Below are 24808 nucleotides of genomic sequence, written 5' to 3'. Positions count from 1 at the left end.
GTCTGAACTCTGGGATCCTCCTGCCTCACCGGAACTCTGGGATCGTCCTGCCTCGCCTGAACTCTGGGATCGTCCTGCCTCGCCTGAACTCTGGGATCGTCTTGCCTCGCCTGAACTCTGTGATCGTCCTGCCTCGCCTGAACTCTGAAATCCTCCTGCCTCACCTGAACTCTGGGATCCTACTGTCTCGTCTGTACTCTGGGATACTCCTGCCTCGCCGGAACTCTGGGATCGTCCTGCCTCACCTGAACTCTGGGTTCGTCCAACCTCGCCTGAACTCTGGGATCGTCCTGCCTCGCCTGAACTCCAGGTTTGTCCTGCCTCGTCTGAACTCTGGGATCCTCCTGCCTCGCCTGAACTCTGGGATCGTCCTGCCTCGCCTGAACTCTGGGATCGTCCTGTCTCGCCTGAACTCTGGGATCGTCCTGTCTCGCCTGAACTCTGGGATCGTCCTGCCTCGTCTGAAGTCTGGGATCCTCCTGCCTCGCCTCAACTCTGGGATCGTCTTGTCTCGCCTGAACTCTGGGATCGTCCTGCCTCGCCTGAACTCTGAGATCGTCCTGCCTGAACTCTGGGATCGTCCTGCCTGAACTCTGGGATCCTCCTGCCTCGCCTGAACTCTGAGATCCGTCTGCCTCGCCTGAACTCTGGGATCGTCCTGCCTGAACTCTGGGATCCTCCTGCCTCGCCTGAACTCTGAGATCGTCCTGCCTCACTTGAACTCTGGGATCATCCTGCCTGAACTCTGTGATCGTCCTGCCTCGCCTGAACTCTGAGATCGTCCTGCCTCGCCTGAACTCTGGGATCGTCCTGCCTCGCCTGAGCTCTGAGATCGTCCTGCCTCGCCTGAACTCTGAGATCGTCCTGCCTCTTCTGAACTCTGGGATCCTCCTGCCTCGCCTGAACTCTGAGATCGTCCTGTATCGCCTGAACTCTGGGATCATCCTGCCTGAACTCTGGGATCGTCCTGCCTCGCCTGAACTCTGGGATCGTCCTGCCTCACTTGAACTCTGGGATCGTCCTGCCTCGCCTGAACTCTGAGATTGTCCTGCCTCGTCTGAACTCTGGGATCGTCCTGCCTCGTCTGAAGTCTGGGATCCTCCTGCCTCGCCTCAACTCTGGGATCGTCTTGTCTCGCCTGAACTCTGGGATCGTCCTGCCTCGCCTGAACTCTGAGATCTTCCTGCCTGAACTCTGGGATTGTCCTGCCTGAACTCTGGGATCCTCCTGCCTCGCCTGAACTCTGAGATCGTCCTGCCTCGTCTGAACTCTGGGATCGTCCTGCCTCGTCTAACCTCTGGGAGCGTCCTGCCTCGCCTGAACTCTGGGATCCTCCTGTCTCGCCTGAACTCTGAGATCATCCTGCCTCGCCTGAACTCTGGGATTCTCCTGCCTCACCTGAACTCTGGGATCCTACTGTCTCGTCTGAACTCTGGGATCCTCCTGCCTCGCCGGAACTCTGGGATCGTCCTGCCTCGCCTGAACTCTGGGATCGTCCTGCCTCGCCTGAACTCTGGGATCGTCTTGCCTCGCCTGAACTCTGTGATCGTCCTGCCTCGCCTGAACTCTGGGATCCTACTGTCTCGTCTGTACACTGGGATACTCCTGCCTCGCCGGAACTCTGGGATCGTCCTGCCTCACCTGAACTCTGGGTTCGTCCAACCTCGCCTGAACTCTGGGATCGTCCTGCCTTGCCTGAACGGGTTCGTCCTCCCTCGTCTGAACTCTGGGATCCTCCTGCCTCGCCTGAACTCTGGGATCCTCCTGCCTCGTTTGAACTCTGTGTTCCTCCTGCCTCGCCTGAACTCTGGGATCGTCCTGCCTCGCCTGAACTCTGGGATCCTCCTGCCTCGTCTGAACTCTCGGATCCTCCTGTCTCGTCTGAACTCTGGGATCGTCCTGCCTCGCCAGAACTCTGAGATCCTCCTGCCTCGTCTGAACTCTGGGATCCTCCTACCTCGTCTGAACTCTGGGACCCTCCTGTCTCGTCTGAACTCTGGGATCGTGCTGCCTCATCTGAACTCTGGGATCGTCCTGCCTCACATGAACTCTGGGATCATCCTGCCTGAACTCTGGGATCATCCTGACTCGCCTGAACTCTGGGATTCTCCTCTCTCATCTGAACTCTGGGATCGTCCTGCCTCGTCTGAACTCTGGGATCTTCCTGTCTCGTCTGAACTCTGGGATCGTCCTGCCTCACCTGAACTCTGGGATCGTCCTGTCTCGCCTGAACTCTGAGATCGTCCTGCCTCGCCTGTACTCTGGGATCCTCCTGTCTCACTTGAACTCTGGGATTGTCCTGTCTCGCCTGTACTCTGGGATCGTCCTGCCTCACCTGAACTCTGGGATTGTCCTGCCTCGCCTGAACTCTGGGATCCTCATCCCTTCGCCTGAACTCTGGGATCCTCCTGCCTCGTTTGAACTCTGTGATCCTGCTGCCTCGCCTGAACTCTGGGATCGTCCTGCCCCGCCTGAACTCTGGGATCCCCCTGCCTGAACTCTGGGATGCTCCTGCCTCGCCTGAACTCTGGGATTGTTCTGCCTCGCCTGAACTCTGGGATCGTCCTGCCTTACCTGAACTCTGGGATCGTCCTGCCTCGCCTGAACTCTGGGATCGTCCTGCCTCGCCTGAAATCTGGGATCGTCCTGCCTCGTCTGAACTCTGGGATCGTCCTGCCTCGTCTGATCTCTGGGATCATCCTGCCTCGCCTGATCTCTGGGATCGTCCTGCCTCGCCTGAACTCTGAGATCCTCCTGCCTCGCCTGAACTCTGGGATCCTCCTGCCTCATCTGAACTCTGGGATCGTCCTGCCTCGTCTGAACTCCAGGTTCGTCCTGCCTCGACTGAACTCTGTGATCCTCCTGCCTCGCCTGAACTCTGGGATCCTCCTGCCTTGTCTGAACTCTGGGATCGTCCTGTCTCACCTGAACTCTGGGAGCGTCCTGCCTCGTCTGAACTCTGGGATCGTCCTGCCTCGCCTGAACTCTGAGATCGTCCTGCCTCGCCTGAACTCTGGGATCGTCCTGCCTCGCCTGAACTCTGGGATCGTCCTGCCTCACCTGAACTCTGGGATCCTCCTGCCTCGCCTGAACTCTGAGATCCACCTGCCTCGCCTGAACTCTGGGATCGTCCTGCCTGAACTCTGGGATCGTCCTGCCTCGCCTGAACTCTGAGATCGTCCTGCCTCGTCTGAACTCTAGGATACTCCTGCCTCGCCGGAACTCTGGGATCGTCCTGCCTCACCTGAACTCTGGGTTCGTCCAACCTCGCCTGAACTCTGGGATCGTCCTACCTCGCCTGAACTCCAGGTTCGTCCTGCCTCGTCTGAACTCTGGGATCCTCCTGCCTCGCCTGAACTCTGGGATCCTCCTGCCTCGTTTGAACTCTGTGTTCCTCCTGCCTCGCCTGAACTCTGGGATCGTCCTGCCTCGCCTGAACTCTGGGATCCTCCTGCCTCGTCTGAACTCTGGGATCCTCCTACCTCGTCTGAACTCTGGGACCCTCCTGTCTCGTCTGAACTCTGGGATGGTCCTGCCTCATCTGAACTCTGGGATCGTCCTGCCTCACATGAACTCTGGGATCATCCTGCCTGAACTCTGGGATCATCCTGACTCGCCTGAACTCTGGGATTCTCCTCTCTCATCTGAACTCTGGGATCGTCCTGCCTCGTCTGAACTCTGGGATCTTCCTGTCTCGTCTGAACTCTGGGATCGTCCTGCCTCACCTGAACTCTGGGATCGTCCTGCCTCGCCTGAACTCTGGGATCCTCCTGCCTCGTCTGAACTCTGGGATCCTCCTACCTCGTCTGAACTCTGGGACCCTCCTGTCTCGTCTGAACTCTGGGATGGTCCTGCCTCATCTGAACTCTGGGATCGTCCTGCCTCACATGAACTCTGGGATCATCCTGCCTGAACTCTGGGATCATCCTGACTCGCCTGAACTCTGGGATTCTCCTCTCTCATCTGAACTCTGGGATCGTCCTGCCTCGTCTGAACTCTGGGATCTTCCTGTCTCGTCTGAACTCTGGGATCGTCCTGCATCACCTGAACTCTGGGATCGTCCTGTCTCGCCTGAACTCTGGGATCGTCCTGCCTCGTCTGAAGTCTGGGATCCTCCTGCCTCACTTGAACTCTGGGATCATCCTGCCTGAACTCTGGGATCGTCCTGCCTCGCCTGAACTCTGAGATCGTCCTGCCTCTTCTGAACTCTGGGATCCTCCTGTCTCCTCTGAATTCTGGGATCCTCCTGTCTCACCTGAAATCTGGGATCGTCCTGCCTCGCCTGAACTCTGGGATCGTCCTGCCTCACCTGAACTCTGGGATTCTCCTGTCTCATCTGAACTCTGGGATCGTCCTTCCTCACTTGAACTCTGGGATCGTCCTGCCTCGTCTGAAGTCTGGGATCCTCCTGCCTCGCCTCAACTCTGAGATTGTCCTGCCTCGTCTGAACTCTGGGATCGTCCTGTCTCGCCTGAACTCTGGGATCGTCCTGCCTCATCTGAAGTCTGGGATCCTCCTGCCTCACTTGAACTCTGGGATCATCCTGCCTGAACTCTGGGATCGTACTGCCTCGCCTGAACTCTGAGATCATCCTGCCTCGTCTGAACTCTGGGATCGTCCTGCCTCGTCTAACCTCTGGGATCGTCCTGCCTCGCCTGAACTCTGGGATCCTCCTGTCTCGCCTGAACTCTGAGATCATCCTGCCTCGCCTGAACTCTGGGATTCTCCTGCCTCGCCTGAACTCTGAGATCGTCCTGCCTCACCTGAACTCTGGGATCCTACTGTCTCGTCTGAACTCTGGGATCCTCCTGCCTCGCCGGAACTCTGGGATCGTCCTGCCTCTTCTGAACTCTGGGATCCTCCTGTCTCCTCTGAATTCTGGGATCCTCCTGTCTCACCTGAAATCTGGGATCGTCCTGCCTCGCCTGAACTCTGGGATCGTCCTGCCTCACCTGAACTCTGGGATTCTCCTGTCTCATCTGAACTCTGGGATCGTCCTTCCTCACTTGAACTCTGGGATCGTCCTGCCTCGTCTGAAGTCTGGGATCCTCCTGCCTCGCCTCAACTCTGAGATTGTACTGCCTCGTCTGAACTCTGGGATCGTCCTGCCTCATCTGAACTCTGGGATCGTCCTGCCTCACATGAACTCTGGGATCATCCTGCCTGAACTCTGGGATCATCCTGACTCGCCTGAACTCTGGGATTCTCCTCTCTCATCTGAACTCTGGGATCGTCCTGCCTCGTCTGAACTCTGGGATCTTCCTGTCTCGTCTGAACTCTGGGATCGTCCTGCCTCACCTGAACTCTGGGATCGTCCTGTCTCGCCTGAACTCTGGGATCGTCCTGCCTCGTCTGAAGTCTGGGATCCTCCTGCCTCACTTGAACTCTGGGATCATCCTGCCTGAACTCTGGGATCGTCCTGCCTCGCCTGAACTCTGAGATCGTCCTGCCTCTTCTGAACTCTGGGATCCTCCTGTCTCCTCTGAATTCTGGGATCCTCCTGTCTCACCTGAAATCTGGGATCGTCCTGCCTCGCCTGAACTCTGGGATCGTCCTGCCTCACCTGAACTCTGGGATTCTCCTGTCTCATCTGAACTCTGGGATCGTCCTTCCTCACTTGAACTCTGGGATCGTCCTGCCTCGTCTGAAGTCTGGGATCCTCCTGCCTCGCCTCAACTCTGAGATTGTCCTGCCTCGTCTGAACTCTGGGATCGTCCTGTCTCGCCTGAACTCTGGGATCGTCCTGCCTCGTCTGAAGTCTGGGATCCTCCTGCCTCACTTGAACTCTGGGATCATCCTGCCTGAACTCTGGGATCGTCCTGCCTCGCCTGAACTCTGAGATCATCCTGCCTCGTCTGAACTCTGGGATCGTCCTGCCTCGTCTAACCTCTGGGATCGTCCTGCCTCGCCTGAACTCTGGGATCCTCCTGTCTCGCCTGAACTCTAAGATCATCCTGCCTCGCCTGAACTCTGGGATTCTCCTGCCTCGCCTGAACTCTGAGATCGTCCTGCCTCACCTGAACTCTGGGATCCTACTGTCTCGTCTAACCTCTGGGATCGTCCTGCCTCACCTGAACTCTGGGATCCTCCTGTCTCGCCTGAACTCTGAGATCATCCTGCCTCGCCTGAACTCTGGGATTCTCCTGCCTCGCCTGAACTCTGAGATCGTCCTGCCTCACCTGAACTCTGGGATCCTACTGTCTCGTCTGAACTCTGGGATCCTCCTGCCTCGCCGGAACTCTGGGATCGTCCTGCCTCGCCTGAACTCTGGGATCGTCCTGCCTCGCCTGAACTCTGGGATCGTCTTGCCTCGCCTGAACTCTGTGATCGTCCTGCCTCGCCTGAACTCTGGGATCCTACTGTCTCGTCTGTACTCTGGGATACTCCTGCCTCGCCGGAACTCTGGGATCGTCCTGCCTCACCTGAACTCTGGGTTCGTCCAACCTCGCCTGAACTCTGGGATCGTCCTGCCTCGCCTGAACTCCAGGTTCGTCCTGCCTCGTCTGAACTCTGGGATCCTCCTGCCTCGCCTGAACTCTGGGATCCTCCTGCCTCGTTTGAACTCTGTGTTCCTCCTGCCTCGCCTGAACTCTGGGATCGTCCTGCCTCGCCTGAACTCTGGGATCCTCCTGCCTCGTCTGAACTCTGGGATCCTCCTACCTCGTCTGAACTCTGGGACCCTCCTGTCTCGTCTGAACTCTGGGATGGTCCTGCCTCATCTGAACTCTGGGATCGTCCTGCCTCACATGAACTCTGGGATCATCCTGCCTGAACTCTGGGATCATCCTGACTCGCCTGAACTCTGGGATTCTCCTCTCTCATCTGAACTCTGGGATCGTCCTGCCTCGTCTGAACTCTGGGATCTTCCTGTCTCGTCTGAACTCTGGGATCGTCCTGCCTCACCTGAACTCTGGGATCGTCCTGCCTCGCCTGAACTCTGGGATCCTCCTGCCTCGTCTGAACTCTGGGATCCTCCTACCTCGTCTGAACTCTGGGACCCTCCTGTCTCGTCTGAACTCTGGGATGGTCCTGCCTCACATGAACTCTGGGATCATCCTGCCTGAACTCTGGGATCATCCTGACTCGCCTGAACTCTGGGATTCTCCTCTCTCATCTGAACTCTGGGATCGTCCTGCCTCGTCTGAACTCTGGGATCTTCCTGTCTCGTCTGAACTCTGGGATCGTCCTGCCTCACCTGAACTCTGGGATCGTCCTGTCTCGCCTGAACTCTGGGATCGTCCTGCCTCGTCTGAAGTCTGGGATCCTCCTGCCTCACTTGAACTCTGGGATCATCCTGCCTGAACTCTGGGATCGTCCTGCCTCGCCTGAACTCTGAGATCGTCCTGCCTCTTCTGAACTCTGGGATCCTCCTGTCTCCTCTGAATTCTGGGATCCTCCTGTCTCACCTGAAATCTGGGATCGTCCTGCCTCGCCTGAACTCTGGGATCGTCCTGCCTCACCTGAACTCTGGGATTCTCCTGTCTCATCTGAACTCTGGGATCGTCCTTCCTCACTTGAACTCTGGGATCGTCCTGCCTCGTCTGAAGTCTGGGATCCTCCTGCCTCGCCTCAACTCTGAGATTGTCCTGCCTCGTCTGAACTCTGGGATCGTCCTGTCTCGCCTGAACTCTGGGATCGTCCTGCCTCGTCTGAAGTCTGGGATCCTCCTGCCTCACTTGAACTCTGGGATCATCCTGCCTGAACTCTGGGATCGTCCTGCCTCGCCTGAACTCTGAGATCATCCTGCCTCGTCTGAACTCTGGGATCGTCCTGCCTCGTCTAACCTCTGGGATCGTCCTGCCTCGCCTGAACTCTGGGATCCTCCTGTCTCGCCTGAACTCTGAGATCATCCTGCCTCGCCTGAACTCTGGGATTCTCCTGCCTCGCCTGAACTCTGAGATCGTCCTGCCTCACCTGAACTCTGGGATCCTACTGTCTCGTCTAACCTCTGGGATCGTCCTGCCTCGCCTGAACTCTGGGATCCTCCTGTCTCGCCTGAACTCTGAGATCATCCTGCCTCGCCTGAACTCTGGGATTCTCCTGCCTCGCCTGAACTCTGAGATCGTCCTGCCTCACCTGAACTCTGGGATCCTACTGTCTCGTCTGAACTCTGGGATCCTCCTGCCTCGCCGGAACTCTGGGATCGTCCTGCCTCGCCTGAACTCTGGGATCGTCCTGCCTCGCCTGAACTCTGGGATCGTCTTGCCTCGCCTGAACTCTGTGATCGTCCTGCCTCGCCTGAACTCTGGGATCCTACTGTCTCGTCTGTACTCTGGGATACTCCTGCCTCGCCGGAACTCTGGGATCGTCCTGCCTCACCTGAACTCTGGGTTCGTCCAACCTCGCCTGAACTCCGGGATCGTCCTGCCTCGCCTGAACTCCAGGTTCGTCCTGCCTCGTCTGAACTCTGGGATCCTCCTGCCTCGCCTGAACTCTGGGATCCTCCTGCCTCGTTTGAACTCTGTGTTCCTCCTGCCTCGCCTGAACTCTGGGATCGTCCTGCCTCGCCTGAACTCTGGGATCCTCCTGCCTCGTCTGAACTCTGGGATCCTCCTACCTCGTCTGAACTCTGGGACCCTCCTGTCTCGTCTGAACTCTGGGATGGTCCTGCCTCATCTGAACTCTGGGATCGTCCTGCCTCACATGAACTCTGGGATCATCCTGCCTGAACTCTGGGATCATCCTGACTCGCCTGAACTCTGGGATTCTCCTCTCTCATCTGAACTCTGGGATCGTCCTGCCTCGTCTGAACTCTGGGATCTTCCTGTCTCGTCTGAACTCTGGGATCGTCCTGCCTCACCTGAACTCTGGGATCGTCCTGCCTCGCCTGAACTCTGGGATCCTCCTGCCTCGTCTGAACTCTGGGATCCTCCTACCTCGTCTGAACTCTGGGACCCTCCTGTCTCGTCTGAACTCTGGGATGGTCCTGCCTCAGCTGAACTCTGGGATCGTCCTGCCTCACATGAACTCTGGGATCATCCTGCCTGAACTCTGGGATCATCCTGACTCGCCTGAACTCTGGGATTCTCCTCTCTCATCTGAACTCTGGGATCGTCCTGCCTCGTCTGAACTCTGGGATCTTCCTGTCTCGTCTGAACTCTGGGATCGTCCTGCCTCACCTGAACTCTGGGATCGTCCTGTCTCGCCTGAACTCTGGGATCGTCCTGCCTCGTCTGAAGACTGGGATCCTCCTGCCTCACTTGAACTCTGGGATCATCCTGCCTGAACTCTGGGATCGTCCTGCCTCGCCTGAACTCTGAGATCGTCCTGCCTCTTCTGAACTCTGGGATCCTCCTGTCTCCTCTGAATTCTGGGATCCTCCTGTCTCACCTGAAATCTGGGATCGTCCTGCCTCGCCTGAACTCTGGGATCGTCCTGCCTCACCTGAACTCTGGGATTCTCCTGTCTCATCTGAACTCTGGGATCGTCCTTCCTCACTTGAACTCTGGGATCGTCCTGCCTCGTCTGAAGTCTGGGATCCTCCTGCCTCGCCTCAACTCTGAGATTGTCCTGCCTCGTCTGAACTCTGGGATCGTCCTGTCTCGCCTGAACTCTGGGATCGTCCTGCCTCGTCTGAAGTCTGGGATCCTCCTGCCTCACTTGAACTCTGGGATCATCCTGCCTGAACTCTGGGATCGTCCTGCCTCGCCTGAACTCTGAGATCATCCTGCCTCGTCTGAACTCTGGGATCGTCCTGCCTCGTCTAACCTCTGGGATCGTCCTGCCTCGCCTGAACTCTGGGATCCTCCTGTCTCGCCTGAACTCTGAGATCATCCTGCCTCGCCTGAACTCTGGGATTCTCCTGCCTCGCCTGAACTCTGAGATCGTCCTGCCTCACCTGAACTCTGGGATCCTACTGTCTCGTCTAACCTCTGGGATCGTCCTGCCTCGCCTGAACTCTGGGATCCTCCTGTCTCGCCTGAACTCTGAGATCATCCTGCCTCGCCTGAACTCTGGGATTCTCCTGCCTCGCCTGAACTCTGAGATCGTCCTGCCTCACCTGAACTCTGGGATCCTACTGTCTCGTCTGAACTCTGGGATCCTCCTGCCTCGCCGGAACTCTGGGATCGTCCTGCCTCGCCTGAACTCTGGGATCGTCCTGCCTCGCCTGAACTCTGGGATCGTCTTGCCTCGCCTGAACTCTGTGATCGTCCTGCCTCGCCTGAACTCTGTGATCCTACTGTCTCGTCTGTACTCTGGGATACTCCTGCCTCGCCGGAACTCTGGGATCGTCCTGCCTCACCTGAACTCTGGGTTCGTCCAACCTCGCCTGAACTCTGGGATCGTCCTGCCTCGCCTGAACTCCAGGTTCGTCCTGCCTCGTCTGAACTCTGGGATCCTCCTGCCTCGCCTGAACTCTGGGATCCTCCTGCCTCGTTTGAACTCTGTGTTCCTCCTGCCTCGCCTGAACTCTGGGATCGTCCTGCCTCACCTGAACTCTGGGATCCTCCTGCCTCGTCTGAACTCTGGGATCCTCCTACCTCGTCTGAACTCTGGGACCCTCCTGTCTCGTCTGAACTCTGGGATGGTCCTGCCTCATCTGAACTCTGGGATCGTCCTGCCTCACATGAACTCTGGGATCATCCTGCCTGAACTCTGGGATCATCCTGACTCGCCTGAACTCTGGGATTCTCCTCTCTCATCTGAACTCTAGGATCGTCCTGCCTCGTCTGAACTCTGGGATCTTCCTGTCTCGTCTGAACTCTGGGATCGTCCTGCCTCACCTGAACTCTGGGATCGTCCTGCCTCGCCTGAACTCTGGGATCCTCCTGCCTCGTCTGAACTCTGGGATCCTCCTACCTTGTCTGAACTCTGGGACTCTCCTGTCTCGTCTGAACTCTGGGATGGTCCTGCCTCATCTGAACTCTGGGATCGTCCTGCCTCACATGAACTCTGGGATCATCCTGCCTGAACTCTGGGATCATCCTGACTCGCCTGAACTCTGGGATTCTCCTCTCTCATCTGAACTCTGGGATCGTCCTGCCTCGTCTGAACTCTGGGATCTTCCTGTCTCTTCTGAACTCTGGGATCGTCCTGCCTCACCTGAACTCTGGGATCGTCCTGTCTCGCCTGAACTCTGGGATCGTCCTGCCTCGTCTGAAGTCTGGGATCCTCCTGCCTCACTTGAACTCTGGGATCATCCTGCCTGAACTCTGGGATCGTCCTGCCTCGCCTGAACTCTGAGATCGTCCTGCCTCTTCTGAACTCTGGGATCCTCCTGTCTCCTCTGAATTCTGGGATCCTCCTGTCTCACCTGAAATCTGGGATCGTCCTGCCTCGCCTGAACTCTGGGATCGTCCTGCCTCACCTGAACTCTGGGATTCTCCTGTCTCATCTGAACTCTGGGATCGTCCTTCCTCACTTGAACTCTGGGATCGTCCTGCCTCGTCTGAAGTCTAGGATCCTCCTGCCTCGCCTCAACTCTGAGATTGTCCTGCCTCGTCTGAACTCTGGGATCGTCCTGTCTCGCCTGAACTCTGGGATCGTCCTGCCTCGTCTGAAGTCTGGGATCCTCCTGCCTCACTTGAACTCTGGGATCATCCTGCCTGAACTCTGGGATCGTCCTGCCTCGCCTGAACTCTGAGATCATCCTGCCTCGTCTGAACTCTGGGATCGTCCTGCCTCGTCTAACCTCTGGGATCGTCCTGCCTCGCCTGAACTCTGGGATCCTCCTGTCTCGCCTGAACTCTGAGATCATCCTGCCTCGCCTGAACTCTGGGATTCTCCTGCCTCGCCTGAACTCTGAGATCGTCCTGCCTCACCTGAACTCTGGGATCCTACTGTCTCGTCTGAACTCTGGGATCCTCCTGCCTCGCCGGAACTCTGGGATCGTCCTGCCTCGCCTGAACTCTGGGATCGTCCTGCCTCGCCTGAACTCTGGGATCGTCTTGCCTCGCCTGAACTCTGTGATCGTCCTGCCTCGCCTGAACTCTGGGATCCTACTGTCTCGTCTGTACTCTGGGATACTCCTGCCTCGCCGGAACTCTGGGATCGTCCTGCCTCACCTGAACTCTGAGATCGTCCTGCCTCGTCTGAACTCTGGGATCGTCCTGTCTCGCCTGAACTCTGGGATCGTCCTGCCTCGTCTGAAGTCTGGGATCCTCCTGCCTCGCCTCAACTCTGGGATCGTCTTGTCTCGCCTGAACTCTGGGATCGTCCTGCCTCGCCTGAACTCTGAGATCGTCCTGCCTCACTTGAACTCTGGGATCATCCTGCCTGAACTCTGGGATCGTCCTGCCTCGCCTGAACTCTGAGATCGTCCTGCCTCGTCTGAACTTTGGGATCGTCCTGTCTCGCCTGAACTCTGGGATCGTCCTGCCTCGTCTGAAGTCTGGGATCCTCCTGCCTCGCCTCAACTCTGGGATCGTCTTGTCTCGCCTGAACTCTGGGATCGTCCTGCCTCGCCTGAAGACTGAGATCCTCCTGCCTCGCCTGAACTCTGGGATCCTCCTGCCTCGCCTGAACTCTGAGATCGTCCTGCCTCACTTGAACTCTGGGATCATCCTGCCTGAACTCTGGGATCGTCCTGCCTCGCCTGAACTCTGAGATCGTCCTGCCTCGTCTGAACTCTGGGATCGTCCTGCCTCGTCTAACCTCTGGGATCGTCCTGCCTCGCCTGAACTCTGGGATCCTCCTGTCTCGCCTGAACTCTGAGATCATCCTGCCTCGTCTGAACTCTGGGATCCTCCTGCCTCACCTGAACTCTGGGATCCTCCTGCCTCGCCTGAACTCTGAGATCGTCCTGCCTCACTTGAACTCTGGGATCATCCTGCCTGAAATCTGGGATCGTCCTGCCTCGCCTGAACTCTGAGATCGTCCTGCCTCGTCTGAACTCTGGGATCGTCCTGCCTCGCCTGAACTCTGAGATCGTCCTGCCTCGTCTGAACTCTGGGATCGTCCTGCCTCGTCTAACCTCTGGGATCGTCCTGCCTCGCCTGAACTCTGGGATCCTCCTGTCTCGCCTGAACTCTGAGATCATCCTGCCTCGCCTGAACTCTGGGATCCTCCTGCCTCACCTGAACTCTGGGATCCTCCTGCCTCGTCTGAACTCTGGGATCCTCCTGCCTCACCTGAACTCTGGGATCCTCCTGCCTCGCCTGAACTCTGGGATACTCCTGCCTCGCCTGAACTCTGGGATCCTCCTGCCTCGTCTGAACTCTGGGATCCTCCTGCCTCGTCTGAACTCTGAGATCGTCCTGCCTCACTTGAACTCTGGGATCATCCTGCCTGAACTCTGGGATCGTCCTGCCTCGCCTGAACTCTGAGATCGTCCTGCCTCGTCTGAACTCTGGGATCGTCCTGTCTCGCCTGAACTCTGGGATCGTCCTGCCTCGTCTGAAGTCTGGGATCCTCCTGCCTCGCCTCAACTCTGGGATCGTCTTGTCTCGCCTGAACTCTGGGATCGTCCTGCCTCGCCTGAAGACTGAGATCCTCCTGCCTCGCCTGAACTCTGGGATCCTCCTGCCTCGCCTGAACTCTGAGATCGTCCTGCCTCACATGAACTCTGGGATCATCCTGCCTGAACTCTGGGATCGTTCTGCCTCGCCTGAACTCTGAGATCGTCCTGCCTCGTCTGAACTCTGGGATCGTCCTGCCTCGTCTAACCTCTGGGATCGTCCTGCCTCGCCTAAACTCTGGGATCCTCCTGTCTCGCCTGAACTCTGAGATCATCCTGCCTCGCCTGAACTCTGGGATTCTCCTGCCTCGCCTGAACTCTGAGATCGTCCTGCCTCGCCTGAACTCTGGGATTCTCCTGCCTCGCCTGAACTCTGGGATCCTCCTGCCTTGTCTGAACTCTGGGATCGTCCTGTCTCACCTGAACTCTGGGATCGTCCTGTCTCACCTGAACTCTGGGATCGTCCTGCCTCGTCTGAACTCTGGATCGTCCTGCCTCACCTGAACTCTGGGATCCTACTGTCTCGTCTGTACTCTGGGATCCTCCTGCCTCGTCTGAACTCTGGGATCCTCCTGCCTCACCTGAACTCTGGGATCCTCCTGCCTCGCCTGAACTCTGGGATCCTCCTGCCTCGCCTGAACTCTGGGATCCTCCTGCCTCGTCTGAACTCTGGGATCCTCCTGCCTCGTCTGAACTCTGGGATCGTCCTGCCTCACCTGAACTCTGGGATCCTCCTGCCTCACCTGAACTCTGGGATCCTCCTGCCTCGTCTGAACTCTGGGATCCTCCTGCCTCACCTGAACTCTGGGATCCTCCTGCCTCGCCTGAACTCTGAGATCGTCCTGCCTCACTTGAACTCTGGGATCATCCTGCCTGAACTCTGGGATCGTCCTGCCTCGCCTGAACTCTGAGATCGTCCTGCCTCGTCTGAACTCTGGGATCGTCCTGCCTCGTCTAACCTCTGGGATCGTCCTGCCTCGCCTAAACTCTGGGATCCTCCTGTCTCGCCTGAACTCTGAGATCATCCTGCCTCGCCTGAACTCTGGGATTCTCCTGCCTCGCCTGAACTCTGAGATCGTCCTGCCTCACCTGAACTCTGGGATCCTACTGTCTCGTCTGAACTCTGGGATCCTCCTGCCTCGCCGGAACTCTGGGATCGTCCTGCCTCGCCTGAACTCTGGGATCGTCCTGCCTCGCCTGAACTCTGGGATCGTCTTGCCTCGCCTGAACTCTGTGATCGTCCTGCCTCGCCTGAACTCTGGGATCCTACTGTCTCGTCTGTACTCTGGGATATTCCTGCCTCGCCGGAACTCTGGGATCGTCCTGCCTCACCTGAACTCTGGGATCGTCCAACCTCGCCTGAACTCTGGGATCGTCCTGCCTCGCCTGAAATCTGGGATCGTCTTGCCTCGCCTGAACTCTGTGATCGTCCTGCCTCGCCTGAACTCTGGGATCCTACTGTCTCGTCTGTACTCTGGGATACTCCTGCCTCGCCGGAACTCTGGGATCGTCCTGCCTCACCTGAACTCTGGGTTCGTCCAACCTCGCCTGAACTCTGGGATCGTCCTGCCTCGCCTGAACTCCGGGTTCGTCCTGCCTCGTCTGAACTCTGGGATCCTCCTGCCTCGCCTGAACTCTGGGATCCTCCTGCCTCGTTTGAACTCAGTGATCCTCCTGCCTCGCCTGACTCTGGGATCGTCCTGCCTCGCCTGAACTCTGGGATCCTCCTGCCTCGTCTGAACTCTCGGATCCTCCTGTCTCGTCTGAACTCTGGGATCGTCCTGCCTCGCCAGAACTCTGAGATCCTCCTGCCTCGTCTGAACTCTGGGATCCTCCTACCTCGTCTGAACTCTGGGACCCTCCTGTCTCGTCTGAACTCTGGGATGGTCCTGCCTCAGCTGAACTCTGGGATCGTCCTGCCTCACATGAACTCTGGGATCATCCTGCCTGAACTCTGGGATCATCCTGACTCGCCTGAACTCTGGGATTCTCCTCTCTCATCTGAACTCTGGGATCGTCCTGCCTCGTCTGAACTCAGGGATCTTCCTGTCTCGTCTGAACTCTGGGATCGTCCTGCCTCACCTGAACTCTGGGATCGTCCTGTCTCGCCTGAACTCTGAGATCGTCCTGCTTCGCCTGTACTCTGGGATCCTCCTGTCTCACTTGAACTCTGGGATTGTCCTGTCTCGCCTGAACTCTGGGATCGTCCTGCCTCACCTGAACTCTGGGATTGTCCTGCCTCGCCTGAACTCTGGGATCCTCATCCCTTCGCCTGAACTCTGGGATCCTCCTGCCTCGTTTGAACTCTGTGATCCTGCTGCCTCGCCTGAACTCTGGGATCGTCCTGCCCCGCCTGAACTCTGGGATCCCCCTGCCTGAACTCTGGGATGCTCCTGCCTCGCCTGAACTCTGGGATTGTTCTGCCTCGCCTGAACTCTGGGATCGTCCTGCCTTACCTGAACTCTGGGATCGTCCTGCCTCGCCTGAACTCTGGGATCGTCCTGCCTCGCCTGAAATCTGGGATCGTCCTGCCTCCTCTGAACTCTGGGATCGTCCTGCCTCGTCTGATCTCTGGGATCATCCTGCCTCGCCTGATCTCTGGGATCGTCCTGCCTCGCCTGAACTCTGAGATCCTCCTGCCTCGCCTGAACTCTGGGATCCTCCTGTCTCATCTGAACTCTGGGATCGTCCTGCCACGTCTAAACTCCAGGTTCGTCCTGCCTCGACTGAACTCTGTGATCCTCCTGCCTCGCCTGAACTCTGGGATCCTCCTGCCTTGTCTGAACTCTGGGATCGTCCTGTCTCACCTGAACTCTGGGATCGTCCTGCCTCGTCTGAACTCTGGGATCGTCCTGCCTCGCCTGAACTCTGAGATCGTCCTGCCTCGCCTGAACTCTGGGATCGTCCTGCCTCGCCTGAACTCTGGGATCGTCCTGCCTCACCAGAACTCTGGGATCCTCCTGCCTCGCCTTAACTCTGAGTTCCACCTGCCTCGCCTGAAATCTGGGATCGTCCTGCCTGAACTCTGGGATCGTCCTGCCTTGTCTGAACTCTGGGATCGTCCTGTCTCACCTGAACTCTGGGATCGTCCTGCCTCGCCTGAACTCTGAGATCGTCCTGCCTCGCCTGAACTCTGGGATCGTCCTGCCTCGCCTGAACTCTGGGATCGTCCTGCCTCACCTGAACTCTGGAATCCTCCTGCCACGCCTGAACTCTGAGATCCACCTGCCTCGCCTGAACTCAGGGATCCTCCTGCCTCACCTGAACTCTGGGATCCTCCTGCCTCGCCTGAACTCTGAGATCGTCCTGCCTCACTTGAACTCTGGGATCATCCTGCCTGAACTCTGGGATCGTCCTGCCTCGCCTGAACTCTGAGATCGTCCTGCCTCGTCTGAACTCTGGGATCGTCCTGCCTCGTCTAACCTCTGGGATCGTCCTGCCTCGCCTGAACTCTGGGATCCTCCTGTCTCGCCTCAACTCTGGGATCGTCTTGTCTCGCCTGAACTCTGGGATTGTCCTGCCTCGCATGAACTCTGAGATCCTCCTGCCTGAACTCTGGGATTGTCCTGCCTGAACTCTGGGATCCTCCTGCCTCGCCTGAACTCTGAGATCGTCCTGCCTCACTTGAACTCTGGGATCTTCCTGTCTCGTCTGAACTCTGGGATCGTCCTGCCTCACCTGAACTCTGGGATCGTCCTGTCTCGCCTGAACTCTGAGATCGTCCTGCCTCCCCTGTACTCTGGGATCCTCCTGTCTCACCTGAACTCTGGGATTGTCCTGTCTCGCCTGAACTCTGGGATCGTCCTGCCTCACCTGAACTCTGGGATTGTCCTGCCTCGCCTGAACTCTGGGATCCTCATCCCTTCGCCTGAACTCTGGGATCCTCCTGCCTCGTTTGAACTCTGTGATCCTGCTGCCTCGCCTGAACTCTGGGATCGTCCTGCCCCGCCTGAACTCTGGGATCCCCCTGCCTGAACTCTGGGATGCTCCTGCCTCGCCTGAACTCTGGGATTGTTCTGCCTCGCCTGAACTCTGGGATCGTCCTGCCGTACCTGAACTCTGGGATCGACCTGCCTCGCCTGAACTCTGGGATCGTCCTGCCTCGCCTGAAATCTGGGATCGTCCTGCCTCACCTGAACTCTGGGATTGTCCTGCCTCGCCTGAACTCTGGGATCCTCATCCCTTCGCCTGAACTCTGGGATCCTCCTGCCTCGTTTGAACTCTGTGATCCTGCTGCCTCGCCTGAACTCTGGGATCGTCCTGCCCCGCCTGAACTCTGGGATCCCCCTGCCTGAACTCTGGGATGCTCCTGCCTCGCCTGAACTCTGGGATTGTTCTGCCTCGCCTGAACTCTGGGATCGTCCTGCCGTACCTGAACTCTGGGATCGACCTGCCTCGCCTGAACTCTGGGATCGTCCTGCCTCGCCTGAAATCTGGGATCGTCCTGCCTCGTCTGAACTCTGGGATCGTCCTGCCTCGTCTGATCTCTGGGATCATCCTGCCTCGCCTGATCTCTGGGATTGTCCTGCCTCGCCTGAACTCTGAGATCCTCCTGCCTCGCCTGAACTCTGGGATCCTCCTGCCTCGTCTGAACTCTGGGATCGTCCTGCCTCGTCTGAACTCCAGGTTCGTCCTGCCTCGACTGAACTCTGTGATCCTCCTGCCTCGCATGAACTCTGGGATCCTCCTGCCTTGTCTGAACTCTGGGATCGTCCTGTCTCACCTGAACTCTGGGATCGTCCTGTCTCACCTGAACTCTGGGATCGTCCTGCCTCGTCTGAACTCTGGGATCGTCCTGCCTCACCTGAACTCTGGGATCCTCCTGCCTCACCTGAACTCTGGGATCCTCCTGCCTCGTCTGAACTCTGGGATCCTCCTGCCTCACCTGAACTCTGGGATCCTCCTGCCTCGCCTGAACTCTGGGATCCTCCTGCCTCGCCTGAACTCTGGGATCCTCCTGCCTCGTCTGAACTCTGGGATCCTCCTGCCTCGTCTGAACTCTGGGATCGTCCTGCCTCACCTGAACTCTGGGATCCTCCTGCCTCACCTGAACTCTGGGATCCTCCTGCCTCGTCTGAACTCTGGGATCCTCCTGCCTCACCTGAACTCTGGGATCCTCCTGCCTCGCCTGAACTCTGAGATCGTCCTGCCTCACTTGAACTCTGGGATCATCCTGCCTGAACTCTGGGATCGTCCTGCCTCGCCTGAACTCTGAGATCGTCCTGCCTCGTCTGAACTCTGGGATCGTCCTGCCTCGTCTAACCTCTGGGATCGTCCTGCCTCGCCTGAACTCTGGGATCCTCCTGTCTCGCCTGAACTCTGAGATCATCCTGCCTCGCCTGAACTCTGGGATTCTCCTGCCTCGCCTGAACTCTGAGATCGTCCTGCCTCACCTGAACTCTGGGATCCTACTGTCTCGTCTGAACTCTGGGATCCTCCTGCCTCGCCGGAACTCTGGGATCGTCCTGCCTCGCCTGAACTCTGGGATCGTCCTGCCTCGCCTGAACTCTGGGATCGTCTTGCCTCGCCTGAACTCTGTGATCGTCCTGCCTCGCCTGAACTCTGGGATCCTACTGTCTCGTCTGTACTCTGGGATATTCCTGCCTCGCCGGAACTCTGGGATCGTCCTGCCTCACCTGAACTCTGGGATCGTCCAACCTCGCCTGAACTCTGGGATCGTCCTGCCTCGCCTGAACTCTGGGATCGTCTTGCCTCGCCTGAACTCTGTGATCGTCCTGCCTCGCCTGAACTCTGGGATCCTACTGTCTCGTCTGTACTCTGGGATACTCCTGCCTCGCCGGAACTCTGGGATCGTCCTGCCTCACCTGAACTCTGGGTTCGTCCAACCTCGCCTGAACTCTGGGATCGTCCTGCCTCACCTGAACTCTGGGTTCGTCCAACCTCGCCTGAACTCTGGGATCCTCCTGCCTCGTCTGAACTCTGGGATCCTCCTGCCACGCCTGAACTCTGGGATCCTCCTGCCTCGTTTGAACTCAGTGATCCTCCTGCCTCGCCTGAACTCTGGGATCGTCCTGCCTCGCCTGAACTCTGGGATCCTCCTGCCTCGTCTGAACTCTGGGATCCTCCTGTCTCGTCTGAACTCTGGGATCGTCCTGCCTCGCCAGAACTCTGAGATCCTCCTGCCTCGTCTGAACTCTGGGATCCTCCTACCTCGTCTGAACTCTGGGACCCTCCTGTCTCGTCTGAACTCTGGGATCGTGCTCCCTCATCTGAACTCTGGGATCGTCCTGCCTCACATGAACTCTGGGATCATCCTGCCTGAACTCTGGGATCATCCTGACTCGCCTGAACTCTGGGATTCTCCTCTCTCATCTGAACTCTGGGATCGTCCTGCCTCGTCTGAACTCTGGGATCTTCCTGTCTCGTCTGAACTCTGGGATCGTCCTGCCTCACCTGAACTCTGGGATCGTCCTGTCTCGCCTGAACTCTGAGATCGTCCTGCCTCGCCTGTACTCTGGGATCCTCCTGTCTCACTTGAACTCTGGGATTGTCCTGTCTCGCCTGAACTCTGGGATCGTCCTGCCTCACCTGAACTCTTGGATTGTCCTGCCTCGCCTGAACTCTGGGATCCTCATCCCTTCGCCTGAACTCTGGGATCCTCCTGCCTCGTTTGAACTCTGTGATCCTGCTGCCTCGCCTGAACTCTGGGATCGTCCTGCCCCGCCTGAACTCTGGGATCCCCCTGCCTGAACTCTGGGATGCTCCTGCCTCGCCTGAACTCTGGGATTGTTCTGCCTCGCCTGAACTCTGGGATCGTCCTGCCTTACCTGAACTCTGGGATCGTCCTGCCTCGCCTGAACTCTGGGATCGTCCTGCCTCGCCTGAAATCTGGGATCGTCCTGCCTCGTCTGAACTCTGGGATCGTCCTGCCTTGTCTGATCTCTGGGATCATCCTGCCTCGCCTGATCTCTGGGATCGTCCTGCCTCGCCTGAACTCTGAGATCCTCCTGCCTCGCCTGAACTCTGGGATCCTCCTGCCTCATCTGAACTCTGGGATCGTCCTGCCTCGTCTGAACTCCAGGTTCGTCCTGCCTCGACTGAACTCTGTGATCCTCCTGCCTCGCCTGAACTCTGGGATCCTCCTGACTTGTCTGAACTCTGGGATCGTCCTGTCTCACCTGAACTCTGGGATCGTCCTGCCTCGTCTGAACTCTGGGATCGTCCTGCCTCGCCTGAACTCTGAGATCGTCCTGCCTCGCCTGAACTCTGGGATCGTCCTGCCTCGCCTGAACTCTGGGATCGTCCTGCCTCACCTGAACTCTGGGATCCTCCTGCCTCGCCTGAACTCTGAGATCCACCTGCCTCGCCTGAAATCTGGGATCGTCCTGCCTGAACTCTGGGATCGTCCTGCCTTGTCTGAACTCTGGGATCGTCCTGTCTCACCTGAACTCTGGGATCGTCCTGCCTCGTCTGAACTCTGGGATCGTCCTGCCTCGCCTGAACTCTGAGATCGTCCTGCCTCGCCTGAACTCTGGGATCGTCCTGCCTCGCCTGAACTCTGGGATCGTCCTGCCTCACCTGAACTCTGGGATCCTCCTGCCTCGCCTGAACTCTGAGATCCACCTGCCTCGCCTGAACTCTGGGATCGTCCTGCCTGAACTCTGGGATCGTCCTGCCTCGCCTGAACTCTGAGATCGTCCTGCCTCGTCTGAACTCTGGGATCCTCCTGCATCGCCTGAACTCTGGGATCGTCCTGCCTCGCCTGAACTCTGGGATCGTCCTGTATCGCCTGAACTCTGGGATCATCCTGCCTGAACTCTGGGATCATCCTGCCTCGCCTGAACTCTGAGATCGTCCTGCCTCTTCTGAACTCTGGGATCCTCCTGTCTCGTCTGAATTCTGGGATCCTCCTGTCTCACCTGAAATCTGGGATCGTCCTGCCTCGCCTGAACTCTGGGATCGTCCTGCCTCACCTGAACTCTGGGATTCTCCTGTCTCATCTGAACTCTGGGATCGTCCTGCCTCAATTGAACTCTGGGATCGTCCTGCCTCGTCTGAAGTCTGGGATCCTCCTGCCTCGCCTCAACTCTGAGATTGTCCTGCCTCGTCTGAACTCTGGGATCGTCCCGTCTCGCCTGAACTCTGGGATCGTCCTGCGTCGTCTGAAGTCTGGGATCCTCCTGCCTCGCCTCAACTCTGGGATCGTCTTGTCTCGCCTGAATTCTGGGATCCTCCTGCCTCGTCTGAACTCTGGGATCGTCCTGCCTCACCTGAACTCTGGGATCCTCCTGCCTCACCTGAACTCTGGGATCCTCCTGCCTCGTCTGAACTCTGGGATCCTCCTGCCTCACCTGAACTCTGGGATCCTCCTGCCTCGCCTGAACTCTGAGGTCGTCCTGCCTCACTTGAACTCTGGGATCATCCTGCCTGAACTCTGGGATCGTCCTGCCTCGCCTGAACTCTGAGATCGTCCTGCCTCGTCTGAACTCTGGGATCGTCCTGTCTCGCCTGAACTCTGGGATCGTCCTGCCTCGTCTGAAGTCTGGGATCCTCCTGCCTCGCCTCAACTCTGGGATCGTCTTGTCTCGCCTGAACTCTGGGATCGTCCTGCCTCGCCTGAAGACTGAGATCCTCCTGCCTCGCCTGAACTCTGGGATCCTCCTGCCTCGCCTGAACTCTGAGATCGTCCTGCCTCACATGAACTCTGGGATCATCCTGCCTGAACTCTGGGATCGTTCTGCCTCGCCTGAACTCTGAGATCGTCCTGCCTCGTCTGAACTCTGGGATCGTCCTGCCTCGTCTGAACTCTGGGATCTTCCTGTCTCGTCTGAACTCTGGGATCGTCCTGCCTCACCTGAACTCTGGGATCGTCCTGTCTCGCCTGAACTCTGAGATCGTCCTGCCTCGCCTGTACTCTGGGATCCTCCTGTCTCACTTGAACTCTGGGATTGTCCTGTCTCGCCTGAACTCTGGGATCGTCCTGCCTCACCTGAACTCTTGGATTGTCCTGCCTCGCCTGAACTCTGGGATCCTCATCCCTTCGCCTGAACTCTGGGATCCTCCTGCCTCGTTTGAACTCTGTGATCCTGCTGCCTCGCCTGAACTCTGGGATCGTCCTGCCCCGCCTGAACTCTGGGATCCCCCTGCCTGAACTCTGGGATGCTCCTGCCTCGCCTGAACTCTGGGATTGTTCTGCCTCGCCTGAACTCTGGGATCGTCCTGCCTTACCTGAACTCTGGGATCGTCCTGCCTCGCCTGAACTCTGGGATCGTCCTGCCTCGCCTGAAATCTGGGATCGTCCTGCCTCGTCTGAACTCTGGGATCGTCCTGCCTTGTCTGATCTCTGGGATCATCCTGCCTCGCCTGATCTCTGGGATCGTCCTGCCTCGCCTGAACTCTGAGATCCTCCTGCCTCGCCTGAACTCTGGGATCCTCCTGCCTCATCTGAACTCTGGGATCGTCCTGCCTCGTCTGAACTCCAGGTTCGTCCTGCCTCGACTGAACTCTGTGATCCTCCTGCCTCGCCTGAACTCTGGGATCCTCCTGACTTGTCTGAACTCTGGGATCGTCCTGTCTCACCTGAACTCTGGGATCGTCCTGCCTCGTCTGAACTCTGGGATCGTCCTGCCTCGCCTGAACTCTGAGATCGTCCTGCCTCGCCTGAACTCTGGGATCGTCCTGCCTCGCCTGAACTCTGGGATCGTCCTGCCTCACCTGAACTCTGGGATCCTCCTGCCTCGCCTGAACTCTGAGATCCACCTGCCTCGCCTGAAATCTGGGATCGTCCTGCCTGAACTCTGGGATCGTCCTGCCTTGTCTGAACTCTGGGATCGTCCTGTCTCACCTGAACTCTGGGATCGTCCTGCCTCGTCTGAACTCTGGGATCGTCCTGCCTCGCCTGAACTCTGAGATCGTCCTGCCTCGCCTGAACTCTGGGATCGTCCTGCCTCGCCTGAACTCTGGGATCGTCCTGCCTCACCTGAACTCTGGGATCCTCCTGCCTCGCCTGAACTCTGAGATCCACCTGCCTCGCCTGAACTCTGGGATCGTCCTGCCTGAACTCTGGGATCGTCCTGCCTCGCCTGAACTCTGAGATCGTCCTGCCTCGTCTGAACTCTGGGATCCTCCTGCATCGCCTGAACTCTGGGATCGTCCTGCCTCGCCTGAACTCTGGGATCGTCCTGTATCGCCTGAACTCTGGGATCATCCTGCCTGAACTCTGGGATCATCCTGCCTCGCCTGAACTCTGAGATCGTCCTGCCTCTTCTGAACTCTGGGATCCTCCTGTCTCGTCTGAATTCTGGGATCCTCCTGTCTCACCTGAAATCTGGGATCGTCCTGCCTCGCCTGAACTCTGGGATCGTCCTGCCTCACCTGAACTCTGGGATTCTCCTGTCTCATCTGAACTCTGGGATCGTCCTGCCTCAATTGAACTCTGGGATCGTCCTGCCTCGTCTGAAGTCTGGGATCCTCCTGCCTCGCCTCAACTCTGAGATTGTCCTGCCTCGTCTGAACTCTGGGATCGTCCCGTCTCGCCTGAACTCTGGGATCGTCCTGCGTCGTCTGAAGTCTGGGATCCTCCTGCCTCGCCTCAACTCTGGGATCGTCTTGTCTCGCCTGAATTCTGGGATCCTCCTGCCTCGTCTGAACTCTGGGATCGTCCTGCCTCACCTGAACTCTGGGATCCTCCTGCCTCACCTGAACTCTGGGATCCTCCTGCCTCGTCTGAACTCTGGGATCCTCCTGCCTCACCTGAACTCTGGGATCCTCCTGCCTCGCCTGAACTCTGAGGTCGTCCTGCCTCACTTGAACTCTGGGATCATCCTGCCTGAACTCTGGGATCGTCCTGCCTCGCCTGAACTCTGAGATCGTCCTGCCTCGTCTGAACTCTGGGATCGTCCTGTCTCGCCTGAACTCTGGGATCGTCCTGCCTCGTCTGAAGTCTGGGATCCTCCTGCCTCGCCTCAACTCTGGGATCGTCTTGTCTCGCCTGAACTCTGGGATCGTCCTGCCTCGCCTGAAGACTGAGATCCTCCTGCCTCGCCTGAACTCTGGGATCCTCCTGCCTCGCCTGAACTCTGAGATCGTCCTGCCTCACTTGAACTCTGGGATCATCCTGCCTGAACTCTGGGATCGTCCTGCCTCGCCTGAACTCTGAGATCGTCCTGCCTCGTCTGAACTCTGGGATCGTCCTGTCTCGCCTGAACTCTGGGATCGTCCTGCCTCGTCTGAAGTCTGGGATCCTCCTGCCTCGCCTCAACTCTGGGATCGTCTTGTCTCGCCTGAACTCTGGGATCGTCCTGCCTCGCCTGAAGACTGAGATCCTCCTGCCTCGCCTGAACTCTGGGATCCTCCTGCCTCGCCTGAACTCTGAGATCGTCCTGCCTCACTTGAACTCTGGGATCATCCTGCCTGAACTCTGGGATCGTCCTGCCTCGCCTGAACTCTGAG

This window comes from Hypanus sabinus, chromosome 2 (assembly GCF_030144855.1).
Source record: "Hypanus sabinus isolate sHypSab1 chromosome 2, sHypSab1.hap1, whole genome shotgun sequence".
NCBI classification, from domain to species: domain Eukaryota; kingdom Metazoa; phylum Chordata; class Chondrichthyes; order Myliobatiformes; family Dasyatidae; genus Hypanus; species Hypanus sabinus.
Note: the sequence above shows the minus strand (reverse complement) of the source record.